The sequence below is a fragment of the Arachis stenosperma genome, chromosome 3, assembly GCF_014773155.1.
Source record: "Arachis stenosperma cultivar V10309 chromosome 3, arast.V10309.gnm1.PFL2, whole genome shotgun sequence".
NCBI lineage: Eukaryota > Viridiplantae > Streptophyta > Magnoliopsida > Fabales > Fabaceae > Arachis > Arachis stenosperma.
The window spans coordinates 85,319,456-85,327,465 of NC_080379.1; the positions used below are offsets into that span (position 1 = coordinate 85,319,456).

Genomic DNA, 8,010 nt, shown 5'->3' on the forward strand with positions numbered 1-8,010 from the left:
ATCAGTTTTTAGCTGAATTCTTGCAAATCTGTGGCACTGTCAAGACTAATGGGGTAGACCCTGAGGTCTACAGACTTATGCTATTCCCTTTTGCTGTAAGAGACAGAGCTAGGACATGGTTGAACTCACAACCTAAAGAAAGCCTGGACTCATGGGAAAAGCTAGTCAATGCCTTTTTGGCAAAGTTCTTTCCACCTCAAAAATTGAGTAAGCTTAGAGTGGAAGTCCAAACCTTCAGACAGAAGGATGGAGAATCCCTCTATGAAGCTTGGGAAAGATACAAACAATTGATCAGAAAATGTCCTTCTGACATGCTTTCTGAATGGAGCATCATAGGTATTTTCTATGATGGTCTCTCTGAACTATCCAAGATGTCTTTGGATAGCTCTGCTGGAGGATCTCTTCATTTGAAGAAGACGCCTACAGAAGCTCAAGAGCTAATTGAAATGGTTGCAAATAACCAATTCATGTACACTTCTGAAAGGAATCCTGTGAACAATGGGACTAATCAGAAGAAAGGAGTTCTTGAGATTGATGCTCTGAATGCCATTCTGGCTCAGAACAAGATATTGACTCAACAAATCAATTTGATCTCTCAAAGTCTGTCTGGAATGCAAAATGCACCAAGCAGTACTAAGGATGCTTCATCTGAAGAAGAAGCCTATGATCCTGGGAACCCTTCAATGGAAGAGGTGAATTACCTAGGAGAACCCTATGGAAACACCTATAATTCTTCATGGAGAAATCACCCAAATTTCTCATGGAAGAATCAAGAGAGACCTCAACAAGGTTTCAACAACAATAATGGTGGAAGAAACAGGTTTAGCAATGGCAAGCCTTTTCCATCATCTTCTCAGCAACAGACAGAGAATTCTAAGCAGAACCCCTCTGACTTAGCAACCATGGTCTCTGATCTAATCAAAACCACTCAAAGTTTCATGACTGAAACAAGGTCCTCCATTAGAGACTTGGAAGGACAAGTGGGTCAGCTGAGCAAGAAAATCACTGAACTCCCTCCTAGTACTCTCCCAAGCAATACTGAAGAAAATCCAAAAGGAGAGTGCAAAGCCATTAACATGGCCGAATTCTGGGAGGAAGAAGAGGCAGTGAACGCCACTGAGGAAGGCCTCACTGGACGTCCACTGGCCTCCAATGAGTTCCCCAATGAGGAACCATGGGAATCTGAGGCTCAAAATGAGACCATAGAGGTTCCATTGGAATTACTTCTGCCATTCATGAGCTCTGATGAGTATTCTTCCTCTGAAGAGGATGAGTATGTCACTGAAGAGCAAGTTGCTAAATACCTTGGAGCAATCATGAAGCTAAATGACAAGTTATTTGGAAATGAGACTTGGGAGAATGAACCTCCTTTGCTCACCAAAGAACTGGATGACTTGTCTAGGCAGAAATTACCTCAAAAGAGACAAGATCCTGGGAAGTTTTCAAAACCTTGTACCATAGGCACCATGACCTTCAAGAAGGCTCTGTGTGACTTAGGGTCAAGTGTAAACCTCATGCCTCTCTCTGTAATGGAGAAGCTAGGGATCTTTGAGGTGCAAGCTGCAAGAATCTCATTAGAGATGGCAGACAACTCAAGAAAACAAGCTCATGGACTTGTAGAGGATGTTTTGGTGAAGATTGAAAACTATTACATCCCTGCTGATTTCATAGTCCTAGAGACTGGGAAGTGCATGGATGAAACCATCATCCTTGGCAGACCCTTCCTAGCCACAGCAAAGGCTGTGATTGATGTTGATAGAGGAGAGTTGATCATTCAAGTGAATGAAGAATCCTTTGTGTTTAAGGCTCAAGGATATCCCTCTGTCATCATGGAGAGGAAGCATGAAGAGCTTCCCTCAAAACAGAGCCAAACAGAGCCCCCACAGTCAAACTCTAAGTTTGGTGTTGGGAGGCCACAACTAAACTCTAAGTTTGGTGTTGAACCCCCACATTCAAACTCTAAGTTTGGTGTTGGGAGGTTCCAACATTGCTCTGAGAAAATGTGAAGCTCCATGAGAGCCCTCTGTCAAGCTACTGACATTAAAGAAGCGCTTGTTGGGAGGCAACCCAATGTTATATTTTGACTACTTTCTTTTGTTATTTTATGTTTTTTGTAGGTTGATGATCATGAGAAGTCACAAAATCAATTGAAAAAGCAAAAACAGAATGAAAAACAGGAAGAAAAACAGCACACCCTGGAGGAAGAACCCACTGGCGTTTAAACGCCAGTGAGGCTAGCAGTTGGGCGTTTAACGCCCAGTCTGGCACCATTCTGGGCGTTTAACGCCAGAAAGGGGCACCAGACTGGCGTTAAACGCCAGAAAAGGGCAAGAAGCTGGCGTTAAACGCCAGAAATGGGCACCAGCCCGGCGTTTAACGCCAGAAATGGCTCAAAACGTGATTTTGAAAGCCATTTGGTGCAGGGATGACTTTTCCTTGACACCACAGGATCTGTGGACCCCACAGGATCCCCACCAACCCCACCACTCTCTCTTCTTCTTCAGCCATTCACCAATCACCTCAATACCTCTTCACCACTCACATCCATCCTTCATAAAACCCCACCTACCTCACCCTTCAAATTCAAACCACTTTCCCCCCCAAACCCACCCATCAATGGCCGAACCATGACCCCCCCTCTCCTATATAAACCCTTCTTCACCCCTTCATTTTCACACAACCTAATCACCACTTCTCCCCCTCTTTGGCCGAACACAAAAGCCATTTCCTTCTTCCTCATTTCTTCTTCTTCCACTCTCTTCTTTCTTCTTTTGCTTGAGGACGAGCAAATCTTTTAAGTTTGGTGTGGTAAAAGCGTTGCTTTTTCATTTTTCCATAACCATTTATGGCATCCAAGGCCGGAGAAACCTCTAGAAAGAGGAAAGGGAAGGCAAAAAGCTTCCACCTCCGAGTCATGGGAGATGGAGAGATTCATCTCAAGGGTGCATCAAGACCACTTCTATGAAGTTGTGGCCATGAAGAAGGGTCAACTTTGATAAAAGGTTGGACCAAGTCCTCATAGACATTTATGAAGAGGGCGTCAATGAAAGAGAGATTCAAGAAGGAAGCCGGTTCAACTGAGAAGGCATGACCTCAAGCCCATCACTAAGAAGAGGATGGAGCACACAAGAGACCCCACTCATCATGAGATCCCTGAGATGCCTCAAGGGATGCACTTTCCTCCACAAAACTATTGGGAGCAACTAAACACCTCCCTAGGAGAACTGAGTTCCAACATGGGACAACTAAGGGTGGAGCATCAAGAACACTCCATGATCCTCCATGAAATTAGAGAAGATCAAAGAATCATGAGAGAGGAGCAACAAAGACAAGGAAGAGACATTGAGGAGCTCAAGCACTCCATAAGATCTTCAAGAGGAAGAAAGAACCGCCATCACTAAGGTGGACCCGTTCTTTGATTTCCTTGTTCTTTATTCTTCTGTTTTTCGAATTTTATGCTTATGTTTATCTATGTTTGTGTCTTGTGATCATTAGTGTCTTAAGTGTCTATGCCTTAAAGTTATGAATGTCCTATGAATCCATCACCTTTCTTGAATAAAAACGTGCTTAATTGAAAAGAAAAAGAATTGCATGAATTTTGAATTTTATAACAGTTTAATTATTTTGATGTGGTGGCATTACTTTTGTCTTCTGAATGTATGCTTAAACAGTGCATATGTCTTTTGAATTTGTGGTTCATGAATGTTGGCTCTTGAAAGAATGATGAAAAAGGAGACATGTTACTGAGGATCTGAAAAATCATAAAAATGATTCTAGAAGCAAGAAAAAGCAGTGAATACAAAAAAAAACGAAAAAGAAAGAGAAAAAGAAAGAAAAAGAAAGAAATAAAGTTGTGATCCAAGGCAAAAAGAGTGTGCTTAAGAACCCTGGACACCTCTAATTGGGGACTTTAGCAAAGCTGAGTCACAATCTGAAAAGGTTCACCCAATTATGTGTCTGTGGCATGTATGTATCCGGTGGTAATACTGGAAGACAGAGTGCTTTGGGCCACGGCCAAGACTCATAAAGTAGCTGTGTTCAAGAATCATCATACTTAACTAGGAGAATCAATAACACAATCTGGATTCTGAGTTCCTAAAGAAGCCAATCATTCTGAGTTGCAAAGGATAGAGTGAGATGCCAAAACTGTTCAGAGGCAAAAAGCTAAAAGCCCCGCTCATCTGATTAATACTGATCTTCATAGATGTTTTTGGAATTCATTGCATATTCTCTTCTTTTTATCTTATTTGATTTTTAGTTGCTTGAGGACAAGCAACAATTTAAGTTTGGTGTTGTGATGAGCGGATAATTTATACACTTTTTGGCATTGTTTTTAGTATGTTTTTGGTATGATCTAGTTAGTTTTTAGTATATTTTTATTAGTTTTTAGTTAAAAATCACTTTTCTGGACTTTACTATGAGTTTGTGTGTTTTTCTGTGATTTCAGGTATTTTCTGGCTGAAATTGAGGGACTTGAGCAAAAATCTGATCCAGAGACTCAAAAGGACTGCAGATGCTGTTGGATTCTGACCTCCCTGCACTCGAAGTGGATTTTCTGGAGCTACAGAAGCCCAATTGGCGCGCTCTCAACGGCGTTGGAAAGTAGACATCCTGGGCTTTCCAACAATATATGATAGTCCATACTTTGCCCAAGATTTGATGGCCCAAACCGGCGTTCAAAGTCACCCTCAGAATTCCCAGCGTTAAACGCTGGAACTGGCACCAAAATGGGAGTTAAAAGCCCAAACTGGCATAAAAGCTGGCGTTTAACTCCAAGAAGAGTCTCTACACGAAAATGCTTCATTGCTCAGCCCAAGCACACACCAAGTGGGCCCGGAAGTGGATTTTTATGTCATTTACTCATCTCTGTACACCCTAGGCTACTAGTTCTCTATATATAGGACCTTTTACTATTGTATTTTCATCTTGGTTCTTCTGGTTCCCTCTCTGGGGCCGAAACCAATGATCACTCTTGTTCTTATGTATTTTCAACGGTGGAGTTTCTACACACCATAGATTAAGGTGTGGAGCTCTGCTGTACCTCGAGTATTAATGCAATTACTATTGTTCTTCTATTCAATTCCGCTTGTTCTTTGTCCAAGATATTCATTTGCACCCAAGAACATGATGAATGTGATGATTATGTGACGCTCATCATCATTCTCACTCATGAACAAAGTGACTGACAACCACTCTTGTTCTACAAGCAAACGAGGCTCTAATGTTTATCTCTTGGATTCTTTAATCGGAGTCTTCGTGGTATAGGCGAGAACAGATGGCGGCATTCAAGAGAATCCGGAAGGTCTAAACCTTGTCTGTGGTATTCTGAGTAGGATTCAATGATTGAATGACTGTGACGTGCTTCAAACTCCTAGCAGGCGGGGCGTTAGTGACAGACGCAAAAGAATCGATGGATTCTATTCCGGCCTGACCGAGAACCGACAGCTGAATTCCGCGTGCTGTGACAGAGCATTTGCAATCATTTTCACTGAGAGGATGGGAGGTAGCCATTGACAACGGTGAAACCCTACACAAGCTTGCCATGGAAAGGAATAAGAAGGATTGGATGAAGACAGTAGGAAAGCAGAGAGACGGAAGGGAAGGCATCTTCATGCGCTTATCTGAAGTTCCTACCAATGAATTACATAAGTATCTCTATCTTTATCTTTTATGTTATTTTCGTTCATCACCATATCCATTTGAGTCTGCCTGACTAAGATTTACAAGATGACCATAGCTTGCTTCATACTAACAATCTCCGTGGGATCGACCTTTACTCGCGTAAGGTTTATTACTTGGACGACCCAGTGCACTTGCTGGTTAGTTGTGCGAAGTTGTGTAATGCCATGGAATTGAGCTACCAAGTTTTTGGAGTTCATGACCGGGGATTATGAGAGTTGTGAAAAAGTATTGTTCACAATTTCGCGCACCAGGTGTCTTTTGGATATGGACTGTGAGAATGGACCTTCTCTAAGCCCATTGACTAACCCCATTATGACTGCCTCGGTGGGTAGGTCTTGGATCTCTAAACATGCTTTGTTGAACCTTTCCATATAGGCTCGTAAGGATTCTTCGACCTCCTGCTTTATTCCCAGGAGGCTCGGCGCATGTTTCACTTTGTCTTTCTGGATAGAGAACCTCATAAAAAACTTTCTTGAGAGGTCTTCAAAACTGGTGACCGACCTCGGAGGGAGGCTGTCGAACCACTTCATCGCCGCTTTCGATAAGGTCGTCGGGAAAGCTTTGCATCACGTAGCGTCAGAAGCATCAGCCAAGTACATTCGACTTTTGAAATTGCTTAAGTGATGCTTCAGATCCGTGGTTCCGTCATAGAGGTCCATATCGGGGCTTTTGAAGTTCCTCAGAACTTTTGCCCTCATTATGTCTTCCCTGAAAGGATCCTCCCCTCCTAAGGGCGGTTCTTCTCGTTCGTCATGGGAGTTCCGATCTTTGAGGAAGGATTCTAACTTCAAGAGTTTTCTTTCTAACTCTTTTCGTCGTTTCATCTCCTCTTTTAGGTTCTTCTCAGTCTCCCTTTGTAGCTCCCATTCTTGTTCTAACTGTTCTAGGCGACTTTGGTGGACGTGGACTAATCCCATGAGTTCAGTTGCATGGGATGGTCCATCTTTCTCCGATTCGCGCCCTTCTGAAGAATTCACCTTCGGATTTTTGACTCCGGAGGTACCTTCTCTGTGCTGATCGTTGGTTTCCTGGTGAAGGGTCAAGTATGCGTCATTGTTTCCGGTGTCCAGATTCTCTTGTTCAGAATCTGATTCTACATGACCCTCTTCGGGGGATCTGTCTGCCATCACTGGTTGATCTCTCGGGTCCCCGGCAACGGCGCCAATGTTACGATGGGTAACCGGAGATTAATGGATTGGATGGCGTTGGTTGGCCCAATTATTGGAAAGAGGAGGCCTTCGAGTGGATCGGCACCTGGGGGGCCTCCGTCCGACTTGTGTGCGTGAAAGAATAGGGGGTGGTACCTGCAAAGACACTCCAATACCTAAGTCAGCGAGAGTGTGAGCAGGTCTAGAGTATTGGGACTTAGAGATACCTGAGGAATGTCAGTGTATTTATAGTGGTGAACCAATAACCACCGTTGAGGTAGTGCCACTTTTTTAGGGTGTTAACCGTCCCTTTATCTTGGGGAGGTTAAGATATGGATACTGGAAGTGGTTAGAGAGATTTTAGGGGCAGTTACTCATTCGAATGAGTGCTTATCTGCCAGCTAACCCCCGTCTCCGACTTCTTTAGAACAAGTCGTGGTGAACACCGACTTCCTAAGACGAAGGTCGGTGCCGAGTGAGGCTCAATCCGTGGGATTAGGCCTTTTGTTTGGACCTGGACCTTTACTGTTGGGCCAGGGTATGAACACATACCATGCAAGAGGACAAAAATTTTACTAGCCACCGATCTATATATGTTATACTGTTGTAACAATAAAGTAGTTGGTATATGTAAAAAATTTTCAATAATATATATAGTAAGAGAAAAAATAATGTTTAACATAGTAAGAAGATATAATAAAAATATAAATTAATAATTTAAAAAAAATAAAAATAAAGATAATTTAAAAAATTAAATATAAAATAAAAAATATTTTTATCAATTAAAATTATGCATGAAAATAAACCATATTTTGAATATAAATTTTTATTATTGTTTTAAATTAAATATTATTAAAAAATAAATAAATAAATAACGTTTTTAAATAGTTAATTATAAATAATATTTCTAAATTTTTATTTTTATTGTTATACATAATAACAATATAATAACTTTGTTTAATATTTTATTTAATTTAAATTTATAAATTTTATACATTTTAAAAATTAGATAATTTATAAAACTTTTATTTTTTTAAATTTTTTTGTTTTTAATATTTAAATTATTTTATTAAATTTATAATTTTAAAAATAAAATTATAAAAAATAATCTTTTTAAAACAATAGAAAAACGGCAGCTAAGCCTAGTTTTCTATAAAATAAAAAATGCTACATGCTCTGA

At 40.9% G+C, this 8,010-nt stretch overlaps 1 non-coding gene across 1 annotated transcript; it reads right to left on the minus strand.

The window, feature by feature from the left end:
* Window positions 1-209: 209 nt before the first annotated feature.
* Window positions 210-317, minus strand: LOC130972649 (small nucleolar RNA R71). The gene has a single exon (XR_009083813.1). It is a non-coding gene; the product is annotated as a small nucleolar RNA R71 (small nucleolar RNA).
* Between the last annotated feature and the right edge of the window lie 7,693 nt (window positions 318-8,010).